Source organism: Amborella trichopoda, chromosome 2 (assembly GCF_054954075.1).
Source record: "Amborella trichopoda isolate Santa Cruz 75 chromosome 2, AtrichopodaSantaCruz75HAP2 v2.0, whole genome shotgun sequence".
Taxonomy (NCBI): domain Eukaryota; kingdom Viridiplantae; phylum Streptophyta; class Magnoliopsida; order Amborellales; family Amborellaceae; genus Amborella; species Amborella trichopoda.
Window position 1 is genome coordinate 50,542,263 of NC_142337.1, and position 23,089 is coordinate 50,565,351.

The 23,089-nt window shown below is 33.1% G+C and overlaps 1 protein-coding gene and 1 long non-coding RNA gene across 2 annotated transcripts in view; one reads left to right on the forward strand and one right to left on the reverse strand.

Moving 5' to 3' along the window:
- The window catches only part of LOC110007001 (uncharacterized), a 78,174-nt gene that overhangs the window by 33,625 nt on the left and 21,460 nt on the right, over nucleotides 1-23,089 (forward strand). The gene's annotated exons all lie outside the window — the stretch shown is intronic.
- Nucleotides 8,894-11,583, reverse strand: LOC148783312 (uncharacterized). Its single transcript, XR_016050389.1, has 3 exons — nucleotides 11,454-11,583; nucleotides 10,160-10,270; nucleotides 8,894-9,155 (listed from the first exon to the last, which is right to left on the reverse strand). It is a non-coding gene; the product is annotated as an uncharacterized LOC148783312 (long non-coding RNA).

A 23,089-nucleotide genomic window follows, 5' to 3' on the forward strand; every position in this document is an offset into this window, starting at 1 on the left:
AAGAACATGGTACAAGAATGTAAGAAATAATTAAAAATAAAGCAAAGAAAAAGACGGAATTACACCAAAGTGACTAACATTCAACCGAAAACACAGAAAAACCAACTGAGATTCAAATCAGTTTTCACAAACTAGGTCGGTCCAGCTTGGAACCGGCTGGTCAAACTGGCCGGTTTTGGTTGTCCGGCCGGGTATTTTTATCTAAATCTTAACGCAGCACCCATATATTATAGGATAACTTAATGCGCTCTATTTATCCTTTTAATCAAGGTTCAAGCGTTGGTTTAAGGATAACCCTCTCCTGGTCATTATGTAATTTTCAATTGACAGCTATCATGGATTTGAAATAAATCAACTATTATCCATGAACCTATCCTGGCAACGGTGATGTATATTCATAGCGAAGGCCAAAACCAAACATTAATAAAGATTACTATTGTTTTAATAGACAATAATATGTTATAGTATAGTATAGTTCATAAACTCGACCCTAATCGGAGAGATCCGTGTTCAAATCCCGGCAAATGTTATCTTTTTAAGAATCGGTCCAATTCTTGTTTTTCGTAAATCATATTTGTCCTTTTTATTTTTTTTACAACTTTTTCTTTTCTTTTCCTTTTCTTACTTTAGATTTTACAAAAATTTCTATAAAATGGTGTCAAAGAATTATACTTCTCCTATTGTATAAAACTTATATACTTCCCTTTCCTTCTTCTTCTTCTTCTTTCTTTTTTTTTTTTTTTTTTTTTACAGCCTTTTCTTTTCTTTCTTTTTCTTTAGATTTTACAATAATTTCTATGAACATGGTGTCAAAGAATTATACTTCTCCTATTGTATAAAACTTATATTTTCCCCCTATCTAATCGTTCAAAGAATTATATTGTTAAAATGCTAAGTACTTAAATTGTGAGCTTTCTATACTTCTCCTATTGTATAAAAATCATATACTTCTCTCTATCGAATCGTCCATTCCGAATGAACGATTGAGATAAACCCCAATCACAATGTATTGCCTCTACAGTATTTTATATTTATAAAATATTTTTACACCAAATTTTGTGTGTTCACTCTTCTCTTAAACTCTACATGTAAAAAAAATATAAAAAATATTATCGATAAAATAAAATAACCAAAATACCCCTAAAAATTTCACTATATTTGCTCTATCCTACACAGAGAAATAAAATAACCAAAATCCCCCTGAAAGTGTTACTATATTTGCTCTATCCTACTCATGATCAATGGGAAATTTGCATTTCTCAAAACATAAAAGAGAAACTTATAAAAAATGCCCATATAAGATGAGGGACCCATATTGTTTGAGTTAATTTGAAACGACCCATAAAAAGGCTCAAGATCATGAGTTAGAATAGTATTAAAAAAAGTAAATACTAATAGTGCATCTCTCGTGAGTATTCTGATCAAATTTCCAGGATATAAAAAATCTTAAAGGTATTCACCACATTATAATTTGCTTTTAGTCTATGTACTATTTGTACACGGTTTTTATGACTCCTAGGACTTGTATGTAAGAATTAGTATGATATTAGAAATCAATTTTTAAGATGGATTTGAAACTTAATTTTTAAATAATATATAATTTATGATATGGAGATTATGAATATGCGAAATAAATAATTTTTAAAAATTAAAAATGATAATTTTATAAAAATATATTCAAACCATTAGTTTCAACTTTGTTTGGAGGAACACACCCATCTTTAAGATGGATGTTTTATACTAATAGATGAAGGAATGCCACTCCAACGCACACAACAATATTCTTTGTTAGAAAGGGAAGGACATTTTTTTAGTAAGGGGAAAAGCACTTAAATCTTCTTCCATTTTATTTTATTTTTGTTTCTAAGTATCGAGGGAAAGAGCACTTAAATGCTCTTCTTCCTTTTTCTTTTCTTTTTTTGTTTGTTAGGACTGTCGAGCACTAGATCATTGTTCGAAAAATCAAACTCACCTCGAAAACCAGCCAAGGGCCGGTTCCGAGTAACCGGTAAACCAGCTGTTAAAATATACAAAAAAAATCTAAAAAAAATGAAAACTATATTTAAAGATGAGTCGTCAGTTGGACGACGAGGTCGGTTCTAAAAAAGTACCTCATGCAAGTTTTCTTCAAAGAGCACAAATTTGAGTTTTCTTTTCCATCAAGCAAAGTTGGTCCCATCAAACCTTTCGGTTTTCAGGATCTCAGAGATGAAGGTACGAGCAGTCATATATTTCTATTCTCAAGCAAAAATAAGAAAAAACTCCTAATGGCAATCAAGTAAAACTAGCTCTGATACCAATGAAATAAAGACCTATGTGATCTTTTGGCGAGGAAATACAATTTTTTTTTAATAATAATAACCCCTTATAATTTTGGCTACAAGATCACTCACAGATGGGCTTATTACAAACAACAGAAATTCCAAAATAAATAACACATCAGTAAAATAAATTTCAACTCTTTGATGCTATTCATACAACCTAATATTATGCTTGAGAATATAAAATAGAAAAACAAACAAATAAAAGAAAAGATGCCAGAGATTACCTCAACCGGGCTTTTTACACCCCACACTGAGTCACCACATCCAATGGCGCGGGATTTCTAGTCTAGCTTCAATCATGAACCGGGATAGCTGATTTCGGCCAAACTAGGTAATCACCACATAAATCTCTACTAAACCTTAACCCCCAAAATTAACTTAGGCCCCCACTAATTTTTCCAGCCCTTAAAATTAACTTAGGTCTAGAGAGGAGAGAGTGTACTACCTAAGGTTTTGGAGAGCAAAAATTAGAGGGAGAAATATGGAGGAGAGAGAGTGGGGCGTGCCCCTTTAGGAGAGGCAGAGGTGAGAGAGAGGTTGTGTAGAGATTGGAGGAGAGCACCCCTATTTATAGTGAATATTTCGGTTTAGTGTTTCTCAGGGTTTTTCCATAGTTTGTCTCTCTCATGAAATTGAATCTTGACCATTGATCAATGTGACTTATGGGAGATCTGAGCCATCCATTCCATAGATGGGTCATCAACATTATGGAAGGTGCCCCCTTTCCTTAAACCATTTTCCCATCAATATATTTAAATAAAATAAATATCATGCATTTAATAAAATTGCATCATCCATGTCACATATTCCACAAGGATATTTCAAATATTATCGACTAAATAAATACTACCAAATATAAATAAGATAAGGTCAATATTTACTATCTATTCAAATTGACTATATCCCTTTAAAGAAAACTTGCTATAAAATAAATAAAGGCATGATCAATATATCCCTTCCAAGATTTGACCACATGCTACAAATCAAACTTACATTCACTTAAAGTATTGAAGACAAAGCAATTAAAGAGAATCCAAAGGGTTGGGTGTGCCACCCCTTTGTGGCACATGTGGGCCCCCACCCACATCCCACATGGTCGGCCCATGCGCACTTTGGGCCCCGATGAAATTTTATAATTTTTTTTAAAAATTAAATAAAATGAATTAATATATATTTGAATTTTTACAACTTTGTAAAATCAATAACTGTATTTTTATGAGTCAAAAAATCATAATTAAAATATTGAGATATTCATAAAAATTCAAATAATAAAAAAAAAATCATTTCAATAATAAAATGAACACAATTAAATTAATGTGATGGGAAAATGATCCATATGGTTTTAAGAATTCAATATGTAATAATGGGGTACTCCACCTTCAACTGTGGACTACGGACCACACTAGCTTTATCGAACCGACCCTGTATTTCCCATGACCCACAGTCCAAGTAGAGGCTCATTAGCGGATCACCAAAGTTAGGTCAATGAATCAAAGGGTCGCAATCCTAGTCTTTGGATTACAAGTCCTCCCCTAGAGACGAGTCAATGTCACTATGACTTGATGCGACCATAGCTCTATGGCACATAGAGGTATTTCTCGCACATGCATATGCTTCACCCAAAGGTGGATATCTGGCTTTCCCGAACGATCTATCAATATGCATGCCGTGTGATGGAACATGGATGACGTTTTGGCCCCCGTCTCAGTAGGCCTACCATCATACACAAGGGTCACATAGTCCCTCGGCTCTCATCTAGGCATAAGCTCTGACTTCAGCAAGGGCTAACCCAAAACCCTCATTGGTTAAATCTTTATGCTCAGGTAACTTGGGTTTTTCAACAGACTGGTCCAATCGATAAGTACAGTCCGGTATAAGCAAATATCATTCGCTTAGTATGGTTCTCGAGGGACTAAACTTCTACTGAGTTTATATTTCACTATAATAAAAGTATTTCAATATCCACTAAAGCCTTTAAAGACCACATAAACCCAACAATTCGATGGCCCTGCTCAAATGAGCAGAAGAAAGAGAAATGATAAGAGGGATGGCGTCGAGAGTCATAGTGGAGACGAGCCACGAGAGAAGTTGATTCCACGAGTTGGAAAACACATAACATGAAAGGAAAAGAGGATGGTGATGAGTAAATGAGTAGAAAGAATGGATGAGGGAAGAAACAAGACAGAAAGCCCGTACCCCGTGTCTCTCCCTTTTCAACCCCAACAGGAAGATTGCAAAAGAAAGATAGGGTTTCTGGCTCCAAACCACAGCGATTTCTTGAACTTTATATAATTTCCTTGAAGCCTATGCAATCCCTTTATAAAAAGGGGCACTTATGTTTTTGGAGCCCATCCAATCCGAGCATGATATTTGAATTGTTGAAAAGATCCCACTGATTCTTACAAATATATTCTTTACATAATAGCAATTCTTATCTTAAAGTTAATTCCACTAATGTAGGTGACACATGGATGAGCCATATCAATTACCTTTTACGATTATTTAGAGATTCCAAATATTTGAATTTACAAACAGTTTATTTCGACAAGGTAAAATTCAAAATTCGTCTACATTCCCATGGCACATAAAGAAAGTTCGAACCTTTAGTTTACTAATATAAGAGTGTGAGCGTGAAGGCTGGTCTTTCACTTTTGCTTTGCAAGAGTGCTCGATTGGCCATAGTTTCGGTTTTCCACTAAATTCCTAATATGCCCTGAGTCCTCCATGATCAAAGTAAACAGACTACTTATATAAAAGGGTATTACGTGGTCTAACTAGTTTTAGCACTTGTTCTAATGCCAAATTTTTTTGGGGTATTTAGTGGCAGCAATCGATGTAGCGCTGTTAAATACCAGCAACTAACCACTCAACCCCAAGCCTAATTTCTATAGTTCAATATTTTAAAATATGGCAATATCCAGTCTGGATCACCGATGCGGATGCGAAATCCATTGAGACCAAATCATTTCTAGGATGGTATGAGTTTAGACCCAGTTCCCTCCTAGGATTGCAATTTTCATTCTTTTTTATGTTTTATTTAAGCTTATCTAATGTTGTACTTGGACCCTCTTAAATCCCCATCCAATAAACCTCTATTTTTTTTAAATTTTATATCGTTTATTTATATATTTTTATTATCGTTCATTGATCTGGATGATCTTAGAATGGTCCGAATTGTCGATCCAACCAATTCAAACGGGGATCAACAACAAACGATCTGTTAGTATATTTTGTTTTAAAAAATATTTGTGTGTATTTCAAAATAATATTATGGTTTTTTATGTTTTTTTCTAAGTTGTATTTTGTAGAGAGAGACAATTGTGAGGTTTTTAGTCCCACATTGAAGAGAAGAGTGTGAATTGAGTAGTACTTAAATGTAGGCATTCTTATACCTTATACTCTTAGTACATAGAGGTGGTATATCTGCAGGGCACGTGAAGCATGCGATGTTCGTGCAAGGGCGCTTGATGGCGCACTTTGCACACACCAATATGAGTATGAGGTGCCCCTCCTAGCCCAAGCATGCGTATGGGTTCAAGGCTTGATAATTTTTTTATGAGAATGGCTAGTGTGGGACATCCAACGGTCATAGGTCGTTGAAAAAATGGAGGTTTGAGAATGGCTAGTGCGGGACATCCAATGGTCATAGGTCGTTGAAGAAATGGAGGTTTATGAGAATGGCTAGTGTGGGACATCCCACAGTTACAGGTCGTTGAAGAAATGGAGGCTTGTAACAGCCGTAGAGCTTTGGAGCATCTAAAGAGACCCTTACGTTTTCCTGAATCCCAATGACAAGTTGCCCTTCTTATGCATACCTATGACAATATCAAACAGGCGCAAATATAATTTTCAGATAGCATTCTTGTGTACCCGAAAACAAGAAGGATTCTATCTTCTTTTTTCTTTACTTTGTACTATCTTTTTGCCACTTTTTCACCATACTGATTTCCAACAATTCAAGACGATATGATCTATTTGAACGTTTTTTGGCAACATAATTGTCATTTTCGATGAGTTTTAAGGTGAGGCTTTACTTCTCCTGAAAGGACTGCAACTCTATTAAACCATCTTCCTTATAAAAAAAAATTCATTATTTGTTTGTTTAGATTTTATTTTAATAAATAAGTAATAAGGAAAAATTTGATACTTTTTATTAAAATACGATGGTATTTTGGAAGTTAATGTCTTAAAACTTTATTTGTAATAAATCATTAGTAAAAATTACAATTTTACTTCTTATAAAGATGACCAGGTAAAATTAAAGAAAATTAAAGGAAAACAAATAAAAAAGGGATCGCCGGGCCGAGCCTTTATTGCCTTGGCCCAAAGCCGGACCCTCCAACCTCATTTTCTAAACCAGGCCCTAGATTTTTTAGGACAAGCCCACCGGGCAGGGCCCAGTCACCCCAGCCCATTGGCACCCCTACAGGAACGGAGGTTGAAGCGTTTCTAGACAAATTAACAAGGCTTTCCTATCTTTTTCAGTTTTTCACTTGTCGATTTATTAGAGTTTTTAACTTCAATAGTTCTCTGGAGTCCCTTTCCTTCCAATATGCAAAGGCTGCAACATATTCTCCAAATCTCGCATTCCCCGAAACAATTGGAAAGTGAGGTAAAAAATAAGGAAAGATATCAAAGAAGCGATATGCTAAACGTAGTAGCATGTTTGATAAATAGAAGTAAATTTATTTAAGGATTTTTTATTTTTAATTAGAATCTAAGTTAAAGATGTACATATAAATATGTTAGTCCAGTCTTTCCCACGAGTTCGAGAGGCAGGTTTTCTAAGATTTGGGGGTCTCAAAGTAGAGAAGACGACCCTCACAATGTCAATGTCGAAGTGCTTAGCAATGACTCTGGCCCTTGTGCTCCTAGGTTTAGCCATGTCCTCTACCCATCCTAACAGAATAGAAGAAGAAAGAAAAACAAACAACTTCATCAATGCAGCCTGCAATCACACAACCGACCAAAACTTGTGTCAAGACATTGGTCTTGGACCCTGATGGCACCTCCGCCAGCGACTTGGCTTGGCTGATGGCTATCGCGCTCAAAATAACGGCAGCCAATGCAATAGACACTTGCGCCTACATATCGGAGCTGTTAAACAGGAGCGGCAGTGACAAAAAGGAAAGTTTTGAGGTCTGTTTCGATGTTTATCAAGAGACAGTGGACTATCTGCAATTATCAGTGCCGGCTCTACAGCAGAAGAATTACATCGATCTCAAAGTCTGCATTAGTGGCTCTCTCATTAACCCGGTGGACCGTCAGGAAGGGAAGGATGGCTCTCCACTCACACAGAGGAATAACAATATGACCAAGCTCATGTTGATGACTCCTGATCTCGTAAACTATCTTTCTATCTTCTGATCTTGCAAGGATCCTATGTAGTTTATTTCTTTGTTTTGAATAATAAGGAACCCTTTTCATACAAGGGTCTTCTGGAGCGTGTTTCTTTCTAGTACGGAATAAATTTGTTTTTTTATGCGATACTTAATGATTTATTTCTGTTAGAGATGAGAATTAAGAATTCATTGTGAAGAAGACCCATTTGAATTACCTTACATTAGTACAATTTATGCTCCGTGCACGAGATCAAAAATATATAGCGAGGGACCTCATTATATTATTTTACTGCATATGCAATATTTGTTGTTTGTGGTTGGCCTAAAATCCGATGATTTGATTTTTGGTAAATAAAATCCATATAAATTTATGTTGTTACAACCACGAGCGAAGACCATTAATGGTTTTCCATCAATTCAAAGACAAAAATTACAAGTTACGTTGTTAAAACCACGAGCGAATACCATTAACGGTTTTCCATCAATTCAAAGACAAAAAATTACAAGCCACTTACCTTAGAGAACGAAACTCAATCTCCCACCATATGTCTTACTCTCTACAATTTTTCTCTCTCTACGCACTCAAATTTCCCTTCTTGTTTTGCCACTTAGAGTATACTTAGAGGAGAAAAGCACCCAAACGACTCACGTAATGATCCCTAAATTTTCCCCAAGACTTTTAGAAACTCAACTTTATTCTAATCTTGGTTCAAAAGTCTATCCTAATCACAGTAGAACCTACTTAAAACAAGCCCTTAAAATTAATGACTTAATTGGGATCCCAACTAAAAAAGAAATCACCCAAAAATAGGAGACCAAAAATAAAAGCAACCTTTGACTAACAAAAAGATCACCTAGAAGGTAAGGAGAGGATACCATAACTAAAAGGATCAACGCAATCCAACAAATTTCCTCTTTGGGTTGAATTCCCAAAGGGATTCCTATTGACTGTCTTCTCTAAATGCACCCAACGAGCATTCAACTTGGCAACACATTAGTAAAGTCCAAGCACATCTTGAATTTCTATAATGGAATCGTCTTTATCAGAGAATCAGTGACCCGGCTTCACTGTACAAGCAAGTGGTTAGAGTAGCCGTCTGAGAGTTAGAACCCGAGGGCATTATCTCAGGATGACTTCCAACACGATCCGCCCCATCGATCATTTTTTAAAGGAAAAAGTTTATATAAGGTTGCAACCTTAAAATGTAGAATTACATATGCACCTAAAAAATCTATCGGAAAGGTTGTTTTAATGTTGAAAAACCCTCTAATTGATCATCTCGATATTGAGATGTATGAATATGGAAAAAAAAACTTTTTGAGTCTACACAGCCACCGGCATTTACGACCTTTGACTTCTGCTTTATTTGCTGCTTCTTTTCTTGTGGGGCGATCCAAAGTACCTCGTAGATATGGCGCATGGTGGATCTTTGTGGTTGAAGTTCCCTTGCCGAAATAAGGGTCACCTCAAAAACCTTCATCTTAGTCCCTAAGAAAGAAGCACAAAGAGTTGTTACTGATCGGAGCAAAAGAGTTTGAAAATGCTGGGTAAGGAAATTGGCTTTGGTAATTATTTATATAATTGAAGTTGGAAAGATGACCGAAATCACACAAAATATTAGTACCCTATCTTATGGGGTTCATGAAAGGATCAATGCCTACCAATTTTTTTTTGGATTTCAATGAGTCAAAATCAACCATCTAAATCCGTCTCAAATTTAGTGTAATAGTTTGTCTCGGTGTTACGTAGTTTAAAGGGATCGTGAAATGATTTTCTTGAATGGGATAATCAAAAGAATTTGATTTTCTTCAATGGGATAATGTAAAGATTTTCTTGAATCCCTGACTATAAAAGGAGAAGTGATTTGTTTAAAGGAAACTTTATCTAAAGGCTGAGTAAGAGGCTTTCCTTCAAATTTGATGAAAAATATTATTTAAATTCTAAACCCTAAATTCAAAGCTTGCTTTCAAAATTCATGAAAAACCCATCTAAGAGAAAGAGTAATATGTAAAGAGGCCCTAGGGTACCTCTTTCTATCATATTTTATCATCATTAAGATAAGATTTTCTTGAATCCTTGGCCCTTTTAAAGGACAAGTGATTTGTAAAAAGAAAAACTTATCTAAAAGCTAAATACTAGGCTTTCTTTCAAATTTTATGAAAAACCTTATTTAGACCCTAAATATAAGGCCTTCTTTCAAAAAAAAAAAAAAAAAAAAAACCATTTAAGTGAGAGTTATCTCTTTTTATCATATTTTTCCATCATTAATGGGTTCTTTAATTTATAATTTTTGTAGTCTTGGTATATTTTAACCACTGCTTTTGGTCACCTTGATTAATGTATATTCTCTCACTCACACCCCGCACGCACACAATGAAAGTCATTTGTGAATATCCGAGCAAGATTAAAGAAGCAAAAACACATTCAAAATTTTTTCGAGGAAAATGATCAAGAAACAAAGCCGAAACTAATACAGTTCAGTTGATTCTTACCTCGTCAAAAATGAAACTATTCAAAGGGTGCTAGCATAGACTTTATCTACCCTCACAAAGAATTTCCGCAACAGTGATTCTACGGCCGAGAACAATTGGTCGATGATGGAACTGGGTTTGTCAATGTGAAAATCAGAGTAAATTTCATTGGTAAAACCAAAGGGTAACTAATATTTTAGATCTGTAAAAATGCATAACAACAATGGAAAAATCTAAATTTGTGAACAAATTTAGATATTTTGAATGACAATATTGAATGATAAGAAACAAGGGAAAACTCCTTAGAAACAAAAATATAACAGTGAATGATAAGAATTAACATAAAAACCAGAGATAGAAAGAGAAAGAGCTTTCACCTCAGGGCAACTATTGAAAAACAGAGCAAGAGGATGGTGTAACTCTCTCTCTCTCTCCAATTACCACAGACTTCTATTGACTCTCTCTCTCTCTCTCTCTTATCGCGTATCATAGTACCCATTTTGGTTTGGACACCCATTTAAATGGGTTTTCAATTTGGAAAGTTAGTTACGAGAAAATCCTAACTCAAAACAGAATCTAGAAAATCAACCCTTCTTCTTTTACAATTTCAGAAGCAATATACAGAATCATCCCTTTTATTTCTGATTCTTCTCGTGAAAAAAACTTCCAGTTTTCTCTTTTCTGTTATCTTAGAGTGTTAAAAGAAAAGAAAATGAGTCTTTTACAACGTGGTAAAAAAAAGAAAACCAAATCAAGAAAACTAACAAAAAATGCTAAACTTGAGAATAATTCAAGTTTTTGATAGAAAAACCAATAAAGAAAATAGAAGAAAAATTAGAAAATTTTCTCTTCGGATCGAAAGTTTGAAACAGTATACATGGTCAAATAAAACAAGAACATAGATCCCAAGAAGAGAAAAAGTACATAAAGTAGAAGGAAATCTGTTCCATTTTTTTTAATCTGACCCATATATAATTAATTATTTCCTTAAATATTTTAAATTTTACCATCAATATGAACTGAAGAAAATAAAAAAGATGGCAGCAAAAAGTAGAACCAGGAGAAAAGAATCACTGAATTTAAAACCCTAATATCGTACAACGGATCTAACACAATAGAATATTAAACATCAAATCTCACTCCAACTGTTGAGAATGGAAACCAACTGCAACTAATGAACTATGAACATAAACCACGAACATTTTTTTTTTTACAATCAAACTAATGAAGTGAAGAAAATCGCCATTAAATCAAGCCATGCATTACCTTTTTAAGTTTACATTGAAATAATTTGTGAGAAGTAAGAAGAGAATACCTTAAAGTAAGAAGCCGAACTCCAATTTTTGTTGTTAAGAAATATGAGTGACGTCACCCTATTTATAATACCAGGTAATAAGCACTTATATTCTAGAAGCCAAGAATTCTACTTGTAATAGGAAACAAAGTAAGATAATGTACACGTTATAAAATCAATGCTATTACGATTTGTAATTTAATTTCCCGCTTGTAATTCTCTTACAGGACTATTTGGATATTTTATTTCATTGATTTAATCGTAATCTTGAAATGAAAATTCATGCTTATCCATTAGAGAGAATTGATAAAAAAACATTGATGATGGGAATTTTAATCAAGAAAGGAATGTGGATTTTCTTTTTTTAATTTTTTTGCTAATTATTTGATTTTAAATTCGAGAGATTTGATAAATAATTTACACTGACATCATAATTTCTAATAGATAAGGTTTATTTGCACGTATAAGATTCATCAGATTATTTTTTGAATTTTATTTTTTGAATTACAAAATTGGTTAATCGGAATATCTCCTTATAGAGTCTTCAGATAAGATTGACATGCATATGTGGTAACGATAAGATTTACATGCATATATGTTAAGAACTAAATTATTTTTTATAAATAATAAAATAAGGCAATGGAACTTTTTTAGTTTTTTGAAATTTCTAATTACGAATTTTATTCTTTAAAGATACATTTTTATAGGAAAGGATTTAAAAAAAAAAAAACAAAATCTGTGGATAAAGTAGTAATTTTTGCTCAACAGACCTCGTGATTTTCATTTTGTTAATATAATTATCCCATAATATCCTTCCCAAGTTACTCATGTTGATTATTTAAGGTAAATCACGTACATTTGCATGTCGGTAGTTTCTAGGCTGTGGTCTGGAGGGAGTTGTTGTAATTTTAGATTATTATTTTTTGGGCATTTTCCAAATTTTATTACATGATATATTTTTCACGTGTGTTTATATTTCTTGATATTAACATGTTGGAACATGCAAGTTGGTTTAGAGATTTTGAATTTGTTATGTTATTATTACATGATATATTGTTCAACTGGTGTTTATCTTTCTTGATATTAAGTTGGTTTAGAGATTTTGAATTTGTTATGGCCAAAGATTTCATATTTCCGTGGTCGTATACTGCTACTTTACTCCCTCGGATAAACTATATATTAGGACATATTTAGATCTCAAATTTTGGAAGTAATCTCTACACCACAGACTAACCGTAAAAAAAAAAGTTAAAAAAATAAAAAAAACCCACTTTCTACCTACTTGAAAAATTAATATCCAAATATTCCAAATTTTAGAAGAAAAGATTTAGATGCTTTTGAATACGTGAAGCCTTTTCCAATGGTTTTAAACTCAGTGTTAGTAGGACTAGTTACTATAAGATATACTATGAAGGAAAACGGTTTGATAGGGCGGCAGCTCTATCAAAATAAGTAAAACTTTACCTCATAACCATTGAAACATTGCAATTCAAGCATTCGAAAACCATTACACCGAACATCTGGACAATGTTTTGAGGTGAGGGATTAATTTTTTTTCTGTTTTTTTTTTTGTTTTTTTTTAATAAGGCCTAGGCTTACGCCTAACCAATGCTGCGCTTGAAAACTAAATTCCAATAGAATAGCATTTTTCCTATCTTTGTGTGACATCAAATTCCACATCTTCCTCATTTTACTGTTTCAAGGAAGAGAGTGAGTCAAACATACACGCGCAAGCCAAGAGAAAAATACGATAGAGAACTTTGAGTTCAATTTTTGATGGCCACGTATTATACATCTTAGGGATGGATCCATAATTTTGCAGTTCTATCATCTATAATACCATGACTATTAGTATAGAAATAGAAGTTGACCTTAAAAGGCTCTATTTTGTATTATTTTTTGGAATGTTTATTTTAAAGGGTTATATACAATTAGACCATTTATCTTTGATACAAGGAGGTCACAATTACTTGCAACCATCCGATGTGAAATCTGATATCATGGGTGAGTCACAAAGTTCGAGAAATTTTTTTTTTGATGTTTGAGCTTTGTAAATGAAATAAATGCAGTCATCTAATTTCACATCTAATGGTCAAGATTAATGGTGACCACCTTATATCAACAATAAATTTTAGAGAGAGAAACCATCTCAAACTTGAAATTTTAAAGAGAGAAATTATTTCAAAATTTTAGAGAGAAAAATCTTCTCAAGCTTGAAATTTTAGAGAGAGAAAGCATCTTAATATTTAAGAGGGAAACTATATCAAATTTTAGAGAGAGAAAGTAAATAAAAAAAATTAGAAAAAGAAACTATTGTAAAAATTTTAGAAATAAATTATCTCAAATTTTAGCTTTTAGAAGAGAGTATCTTAAAACTTGCGAGAAAAACTGTATCATATTTTAGAGAGAGAAACTACTAAAAATGCTTAGAGAGAGAAACTATTTCAAAATTATTGAAGAGGGGAACTATCTCAAGTTTTAAGTTTTAGAGAGAGAGTATCTTAAAGTTTTAGAAAGATAAACTATATTAAATTATAGAGAAAAATAAAACACCTAAAAATTTTAGAGAGAGAAATTTTCCCAAAATTTTTAGATAGACAATTTCAAATTTTAAATTTTAGATAGAAAGTATATTAAATTTTAGAGAGAAAAACCATATCACATTTTAGATAGATAAACTATCTCAAAATCTTTATAGATACACTATCTCAAATTTTGAGTTTTAGAGAGAAAGTATATAAAAATTTTGGAGAGAAAAATTGTAAGAAGTTATGTTACCAAACAATGGACATGAAAGTGATTACAAGGAATCCTTCAATTTTGTATAGTTTATCCAAACATGAGATTTGAGGAATCCATGAAAAAAATCCTCGATATTGAAAATCCATAGATTTTATTGGATTTCAAATATCTATGATTATTAATTTCCTCCTACACAAACCGGCCCTAAGATGAGATATACATATCAGCAGTACCTGGAAAGGCAAAGGATTTCTCTTTATCGAGACTTTTATGGGTTGTTATCTTGAAGCATGTGCTGTTGTAATATCTATGGATGCAAGAACTCTGATTTTGCTAGAATGCAATTGAGGTGTTTCTGTAAGTGATTTAAGAAAATATTTCGTATCATATATTGCTCTTGTCCACACAACCAAATAGGCCAATAACATAGAGGAATGAAAGTCTATTAGAAGACCTAAAAAATGGTACGGATAAATTTGATTTAAAAAAGAAAACATTGAGCTCCAACTTTCTCCTCTGATTCTCTTCTCTCTCTTTTAACCAATCCTCCTCAGGCCCTTCTCTCTCACATCTCTCTCCAAATGCCTATATTTCTTAACATGTCTCTCCACCAACCTAGAATTTGAGAGCAAGAGGGAATCACCATTCCAAAAGGCGGCGCTCAAATTCACCTTGCCCTGAATTCGACTTGAAGAACGCGTAAGAAGCATCGACGCAAACCCCCAATCACTGTATCCAATCAAGTTGCTTAGATGAATCCGGGCTGACCCAAGAAGCTTATCTGATAAGAGGAAACCACGCTTCTCATAAATCTTGACTATCACTGAGGAAGCATTTTCATCGTCTTGGGAGGTTTGGTTGAAGAGAAAGTTGTCATCTACATGGAAGATGAACTTTTCTTTCCATATTACATCTACACGGCCACCGGCATGTACGATCTTTGACTTCTGCTTTATTTGCTGCTGCTTTTCTTGTGGGGCGATCCAAAGTACTGCGTAGATATTGCGCTCGGTGGATCTTTGTGGTTGAAGTTCCACTGCCGAAATAAGGGTCACCTCGAAAACCTTCATCTTAGTCCCTAAGAAAGAAGCACAAAGAGTTGTTACGGATAGGAGCAAAAGAGTTTGAAAATGCTGGGTAAGGAAATTGGCTTTGGTAATTATTTATATAATTGAAGTTGGAAAGATGACCGAAATAACACAAAATATTAGTACCCTATCTTATGGGGTTCATGAAAGGATCAATGCCTACCAATTTTTTTTTGGATTTCAGCGATTCAAAATCAGCCGTCTAAATCCGTCTCAAATTTGTTGTAATAATTTGTCTCGGTGTTACGTAGTTTAAATGAACATATTTTCTTGAATGGGATAGTCAAAAGATTTTGATTTTCTTGAATCCTTGACTATAAAACGAGAAGTGATTTTCTTAAAGGAAACCTTATCTCAAGGCTGAATAAGAGGCTTTCTTTCAAATTTGATGAAAAATCTTATCTAAATTCTAAACCCTAAATTCAAAGCTTGCATTCAAAATTCAAGAAAAACCCATTCAAGAGAAAGAGTATCATGTAAAGAGGCCCTAGGGTATCTCTTTCTAACGTATTTTATCATCATTAAGATAGGATTTTCTTGAATCCTTGGGCCTTTTAATGGACAAATGATTTGTAAAAAGAAAACCTTATCTAAAAGCTAAATACTAGGATTTCTTTCAAATTTTATGAAAAACCTTATTTAGACCCTAAATATAAGGCTTTCTTTCAACAAAAAAAAAAAAACCATTTAAGTGAGAGTTATCTCTTTCTATCATATTTTTCCATCATTAATGGGTTCTTTAATTTATAAACTTTATAGTCTTGGTATATTTTGACCACTGCATTTGGTCACCTTGATTAATGTATATTCTCTCACTCACACCCCGCACGCACACAATGAAAGTCATTTGTGAAAATCCGAGCAAGATTAGAGAAGCAAAAACACATTCAAAAAATTTTCGAGGGAAATAATCAAGCAACAAAGCCAAAACTAATACAGTTCAGTTGATATTTACCTCGTCAAAAATGAATCTATTCGATGGGTGCTCGCGTAGACTTTGTCTACCCTCACAAAGAATTTCCGCAACGGTGATTCTACTGCCGGAAACAATTGGTCAATGATGGAACTGGGTTTGTCAATGTGAAAATCAGAGTAAATTTCATTGGTAAAACAAAAGAGTAAGTAATATTTTAGATCTGTAAAAATGCATTACAACAATGGAAAAATCTAAATTTGTGAATAATTTTCGTTATTTTGAATGATAATATTGAATGATAAGAAACAAGGGAAAACTCCTTTTTTTCGTGAAACAAAAATATAACAGTGAAGTGAATGATAAGAATTAACATAAAAACCAGAGATAGAAAGAGAAAGAGCTTTCACCCCAGGGCAACTACTGGAAAAAACAAAGCAAGAGGATGGTGTAACTCTCTCTCTCTCTCCAATTACCACGGACTTCTATTGACTCTCTGTCTCTCTCTTATCGCTTATCGTTTATCATAGTACCCATTTTGGTTTGGACACCCATTTAAATGGGTTTTCAATTTGGAAAGTTAGTTACGAGAAATCCTAATTCAAAAAAGAATCAAGAAAATCAAGCCTTCTTCTTTTACAATTTAAGAAGCAATATACAGAATCACCCCTTTTATCCCTGGTTCTTCTCGTGAAAAAATCTTCCAGTGTTCTCTCTTCTGTTATCTAAGAGTGTTAAAAGAAAAGAAAATGAGTCTTTTACAACGTGGTAAAAAAAGAAAACCAAATCAAGAAAACTAACAAAAAATGCTAAACTTGAGAATAATTCAAGTTTTAGATAGAAAAACCAATAAAGAAAATAAAAGAAAAATTAGAGAATTTTCTCTTGGGATTGAAAGTTTGAAACAGTATACATGGTCAAATAAAACAAGAACATAGATCCCAAGAAGAGAAAAAAGTACATAAAGTAGAAGGAAATCTGTTCCATTTTTTTTAATCTGACCCATATATAATTAATTTTTTTTTTTAAATATTTTAAATTTTACCATCAAGATGAACTGAAGAAAATAAAAAAGATGGCAGCAAAAAGTAGAACCAGGAGAAAAGAATCACTCTAATATCGTACAATGGATCTAACACAAGAGAATATTAAACATCAAATCTCACTCCAATTGCTGTGAATGGAAACCAACTGCAACTAATGAACTATGAACATAAACCACGAACATTTTTTTTTTTTACAATCAAACTAATGAAGTGAAGAAAATCGCCATTAAATCAAACCTTGCATTACCTTTTTAAGTTTACATTCAAATAATTTGTAAGAAGTAAGAAGAGAATACCTTAAAGAAAGAAGCCGAACTCCAATTTTTGTTGTTAAGAAATATGTGTTACGTCACCCTATTTATAATACCAGGTAATAAGCACTTATATTCTAGAAGCCAAGAGTTCTACTTGTAATAGGAAACAAAGTAAGATAATGTACACGTTATAAAATCAATGCTATTACGATTTGTAATTTAATTTCCGGCTTGTAATTCTCTTACAAGACTATTTGGATCTTTTATTTCATTGATTTAATCGTAATCTTGAAATGAAAATTCATGCTTATCCATTAGAGAGAATTGATAAAAAAACGGGAATTTTAATCAAGAAAGGAATGTGGATTTTCTTTTTTTAATTTGTTTGCAAATTGTTTGATTTTTAAATTCGAGAGATTTGATAAATAATTTACACTGACACCATAATTTCTAATAAATAAGGTTTACTTGCACGTATAAGATTCATCAGATTATTTTTTGAATTTTATTTTTTGAATTATAAAATTGGTTAATCGGAATATCTCCTTATTGAGTCTTCATATAAGATTTACATGCATATGTGATAACGATAAGATTTACATGCATATAATATAAGAAATAAATTATTTTTTATTAATAATAAAATAAGGCATTGGAACTTTCTTAGTTTTTTGAAATTTCTAATTAAGAATTTTATTCTTTAGAGATACATTTTTATAGGAAGGGATTTAAAAAAAAAAAGAAGCAAAATCTGTGGTTAAAGTAGTAATTTTTCTTCAATAGACCTCGTGATTTTCATTTTGTTAATATAATTATCCCATATTATCCTTCCCAAGTTACTCATGTTGATTATTTAAGGTAAATCACGTACATTTGCATGTCGGTAGTTTCTAGGCTGTGGTCTGGAGGGAGTTGTTGTAATTTTAGATTATTATTTTTTGGGCATTTTCCAAATTTTATTACATGATATATTGTTCGCGTGTGTTTATATTTCTTGATATTAACTTGTTGGAAAATGCAAGTTGGTTTAGAGATTTTGAATTTGTTATGTTATTATTACATGATATATTGTTCAACGGGTGTTTATCTTTCTTGATATTAAGTTGGTTTAGAGATTTTGAATTTGTTATACCGAAAGATTTCATATTTCCATGGTAGTATAGTGTTACTTTACTCCCTCGGGTAAAATATATATTAGGACATTTTTTTGATCTCAAATTTTGGATGTAATCTCTAGACCACAGACTAACCTTAAAAAAAAATTAAAAAAAATAAAAAATACAAAAATAAAAAAAACTTACTTTCTACGTATTTGAAAAATAAATATCATATTCCAATTTTTAGAAGGAAAGATTTAGATGCTTTTGGATCCGTGAAGCCTTTTCCAATACTTTTAAACTAACTCAGTGTTAGTAGGACTTTCCTATATTTGTGGGATGGTACGAAATCTTCGGTGGTTGGTAGTTTCCTTAAGATATACTATGAAGGAAAATAAAACCTTACCTCATACCCCATGAGACATTGCAATTCCAGCATTCGAAAACCTTTACACCGAACATCTGGGCTTGAATATTATGGTTGTGAAAACAATTGGGAAAATATAGAATGAGATCATTTACTTTTGATACAAGGTGGTCACATTAATCTTGACCATTGGATGTGATATTGGGTGATTACTGTTATTTTATTGACCAAGCTCAAACTTCAAAAGAAATTTTTTTGTACTTTGTAACACATCCAAACTATCAAATTTCTCATCAAATGATTGTAAGGAATTATGACCACCTTGTATCAAAGGTAAATGGTCTCACTATATACAATTACAAAAAAAATAGGATTTCAAACTCTAAAAATAATATATATTGTAACAAATTATCTAGACTATTCATTTCGCCCTAAAAATAACTATTCCTTTTAAGGAATGGGAAAAGTTCTTTCAATAAATGAGTAATTTCTTTCATATTAAAGACTAATAAGTTACCTTTATCGAATGGGATTATATACTATGAGACCATTTATCTTTGGTGTAAGTTCACAATTGTTACTTGCCATTAGATGTCAAATTAGATAGCATGAGTTATATCCCAAAGTTCAAGAAATTGTTTTTTAAACTTTGGGTCTAGTCATTGAAATTAGCGCTCCTGAGGTTGAACTTCAAAAATAACTACGCGGTTGCAATCATAAATATATATAAAAATGGTATACCATGAGACTGTTTATCTTTATTATACGGAGGTAGCAATTGCTAGTAGTCACTAGATGTCTAACTAGATGGCTTCGAGTGTCACAAAGTCTAATTTTTCTTCTTCTTCTTTTTTTGAACTTTGAATATAGTCAATGACACACTCACTTCCAGCTTATTTGATATCCGACAAACATGCTCGCATTGAAAGTAAATAATCTCTTTATATACTTATCTATTTTATGTGTTTTCAATTGCAAAAATTAGTAACTGATATGGTTTTTTTCGTTAATCACTATAGAGGCTTTTTTAGGTCAATGTTTAAAACTAGCAATTTGGCATGTGGTTATAATGTCCTATGGAACTGGTTCATACATAACAGTTGGATGATTTTACGATGACTCTTGCTGGGTAATTTATTTTCAAGCAAACAACTTGGCTTTTTGGGTGTGAAACATGCCCGAGTTTGGATGGTGGCAATTGTCATTATTCAGCAAAGCACTTTGGGATACATAAAGGCAAGGAACAAGACGTCCATGTGTGTGGTGATCTTATTGCTTGGAAGCCTAAATCTAAAAATCAAATAAAAAAAAAATTGGAAGATGAGTGTTTTAGTGACTCGTTAGCCTAAGATTATCTTGATAAATTTGTGAGATTAGGAGCATTTTTTACTTAACTTGATTGACTTAGTCTCTTTCTACAATGGTACGAAGCTGCATATCCATTTGCGGCATAATTATGTATTATGCATGCATGTCTGCTTGGATGTCTATATGAATTAAGAATGTATCCATGCATGCATTTGAACCCATGTGCACGTGCTTGTTCATGTATTTACCATAGTTAATGGGATATCCTATCGAAAATGGCTCTCCTTAAGAATGGGCTCAAGGCTAGGTTGAGGGTGATGGAGCACCACAACATGTGGTCGTGAGTTCTATTCTTATCATGGGCAGGGGACTCCTTCTTCATTGAACTATCCAAGAAAAAAGAGAAGGGAATGAGCTCAAGGTTAGGTGGTCAGAGTGGCAGGACACCATTACCTAATGTCTTGAGTTTCATTCCTACTACGGGTAGGAGACCACATCTCCACTGAACTATCCAAAAAAAACAAAAAGAAAAAGAAAAAAGTGGCTCTCTTGAATTGGTTCCCAATAAATTCCACTTTCCAGAATACTTTCCCAAATTTTTAGGGGACTCTTTCTAGTAAAGTTGTTAATGGAGTGTATGATCTCTCCTTTGGCAGGCTCACATTGTCGGACCTATAAAATGCATCATGAATAAAATTTTGGGTTTTAACCTTGCATTATTTAGTGAAGTTTATTTTATTTTAAGAATTTATTTATTTTTCATGTTTATCATAAGAGCTGCTCCCTTGGTGTTCCCTAACTAGGAACTTGTGACAGCAACTATCCCCTTCTCTTGATCCTGCTTCCTCTCCCAAAAACTTTGATACATTCATACCATGTCAAGTCTGTGTATATTTTAATATGTAATTAACTTCTATATTAGGAATGGGCTGGGGTCGTGGTGGTAGCATCCCCACACCCAGTTACCACATTGTGGTATCCATTCCTACCGTTAACACCCCCAATTAACCCTTCAAAATGTAAAATGTAACTTCCTAATCTATTGAAAAAATGGGTAGGGGCCTATCATCCCCATTGAATTACCCAAAAAAATAAAATAAACTTCTATATCGGTACAATGAAATTTCTCAAGGTATCCAAACTAGGAAAGTGTTGATCATGTGTCTGACAGTGATATGGTCGGCACAACAAAATGCTGTGTAATGCTGAGGTTTTGTCTATATTGCATTAATTAATTTGTACTTTAATGTTCTTTTGGCTTCCTTTTGTTGTTCAAAACATAAAGTCCCAAAAAGTTAACTATAAAGAAAAAAAGGCTTCCTTTTTTGGATAAGTGGTTCTTCCTTATGATGCACAAATATGGTACTTCCTTCTTGAATATCTCTAGATGTAGGCTAATTTGTTAGTACACTCAGTACTTTAACAGATGATCAGCATCATTTGGGCCCTGTCAAGGCACATTCATGCTAACTTATGCAGGTGTGTACTTTTCTACTTTATACAATCAGACCTTTGTTAGTAAAGTGTTTTTTCTGTTCTAATAGAGATGCAACAATTGGAATGGTACAGTGAAGTCTATGTTATTGTTACATGTGTCACATATTGGTGTGTTAACTAGATCAGATGAGGTAATTTTTATTTATTTTCCTTTATTTTCCAGTTGAACGGAAATGGTATATTAATCAATGTAAGAAAGCAGATTCTTATGGACTTGGAATGTCACTGCACACATGGTGGCTATTGGACCTTATAAAGCTTTATCCAGCATTTGGTTTGGTTCTTATGTAGTTAGTCATGTTGTGCACCTTATTTCCTGGCTTGAAGTGGTAGTAGATTGGAACAAAAAATTTATTTATGCTTAACCAGAGTTTAATAAATTATTTAAGATGCATTTGAAGAAATTTTTTCTTGTATGTGTTCTTATGCGCTCTGCTTCCTTTTTTCTTGCATGTTCATAAATAATGCTTTTGTAAGCAGGAGCCTCCAGTGGTAGGAAAGTCCACCATCTTCGCTACCAACAAAGCAGGGTAATCAACTAATCAGTAACCTTTGTTTTCTTGCTGTTCTTGTGTTGATTATTGAACTAGTTCCATTCAGGATCATTTGTATGGTTTGACACTTCTTTCTTTATTGTTTGGTATAGATAAATTTTAGAATTTGATTTTTTTGGAGTTGTGTTTGAAAAATGAAAACCATTAATTTTCAAGCAATTAGGTAGTATACATTAAGTGTTTACCCAAAGTGCATGATGCCAGAATCAGATTGCGAATCTTCGTTGTGCATTTGACATAGTACGTTTAACTAATATGAAGTTACCCATATCCGTGACAGTTTCATTGTGGTATCATTGTGGTTTTTATGGTTACTCAAGGGTTGAAAACTAGCTTACCTGAAATGTTTTGGATGTCTGTACCAGAGTGATTTGGAGCTCTTAGTTTTCCAACTGTGTTTCTGGGTGAAAGACAAGGAATTCGAGATGATGAATAACAGTAGAATCTGAGAAACTTGTTCCAAAATTTTTGATGATTCATTGGTTGAACTTGCTTTACTTTTCGTGGACTCTCCCAATTTTCTACCCGCATCCTAATGCATTTGCAACTTAGTTATAGACACGAGTAATTATATAATACATGTATCCATGGACCCTATAACTAATCATACCCCTAGAACTTGCAAGTCGACAGAAGTACAGTGGGCAGCATTGTTTGATCTCCAGATGAAATACAATAAAAACCTCTAACAAATGAAAGTTGCATTTTGATTTTAGCAGCATTACTCAAAGCAACATTTTGTTGAAACAAGTGATAGCCTATCCCTATTTCCAATGTTCAATGGAGCAAAA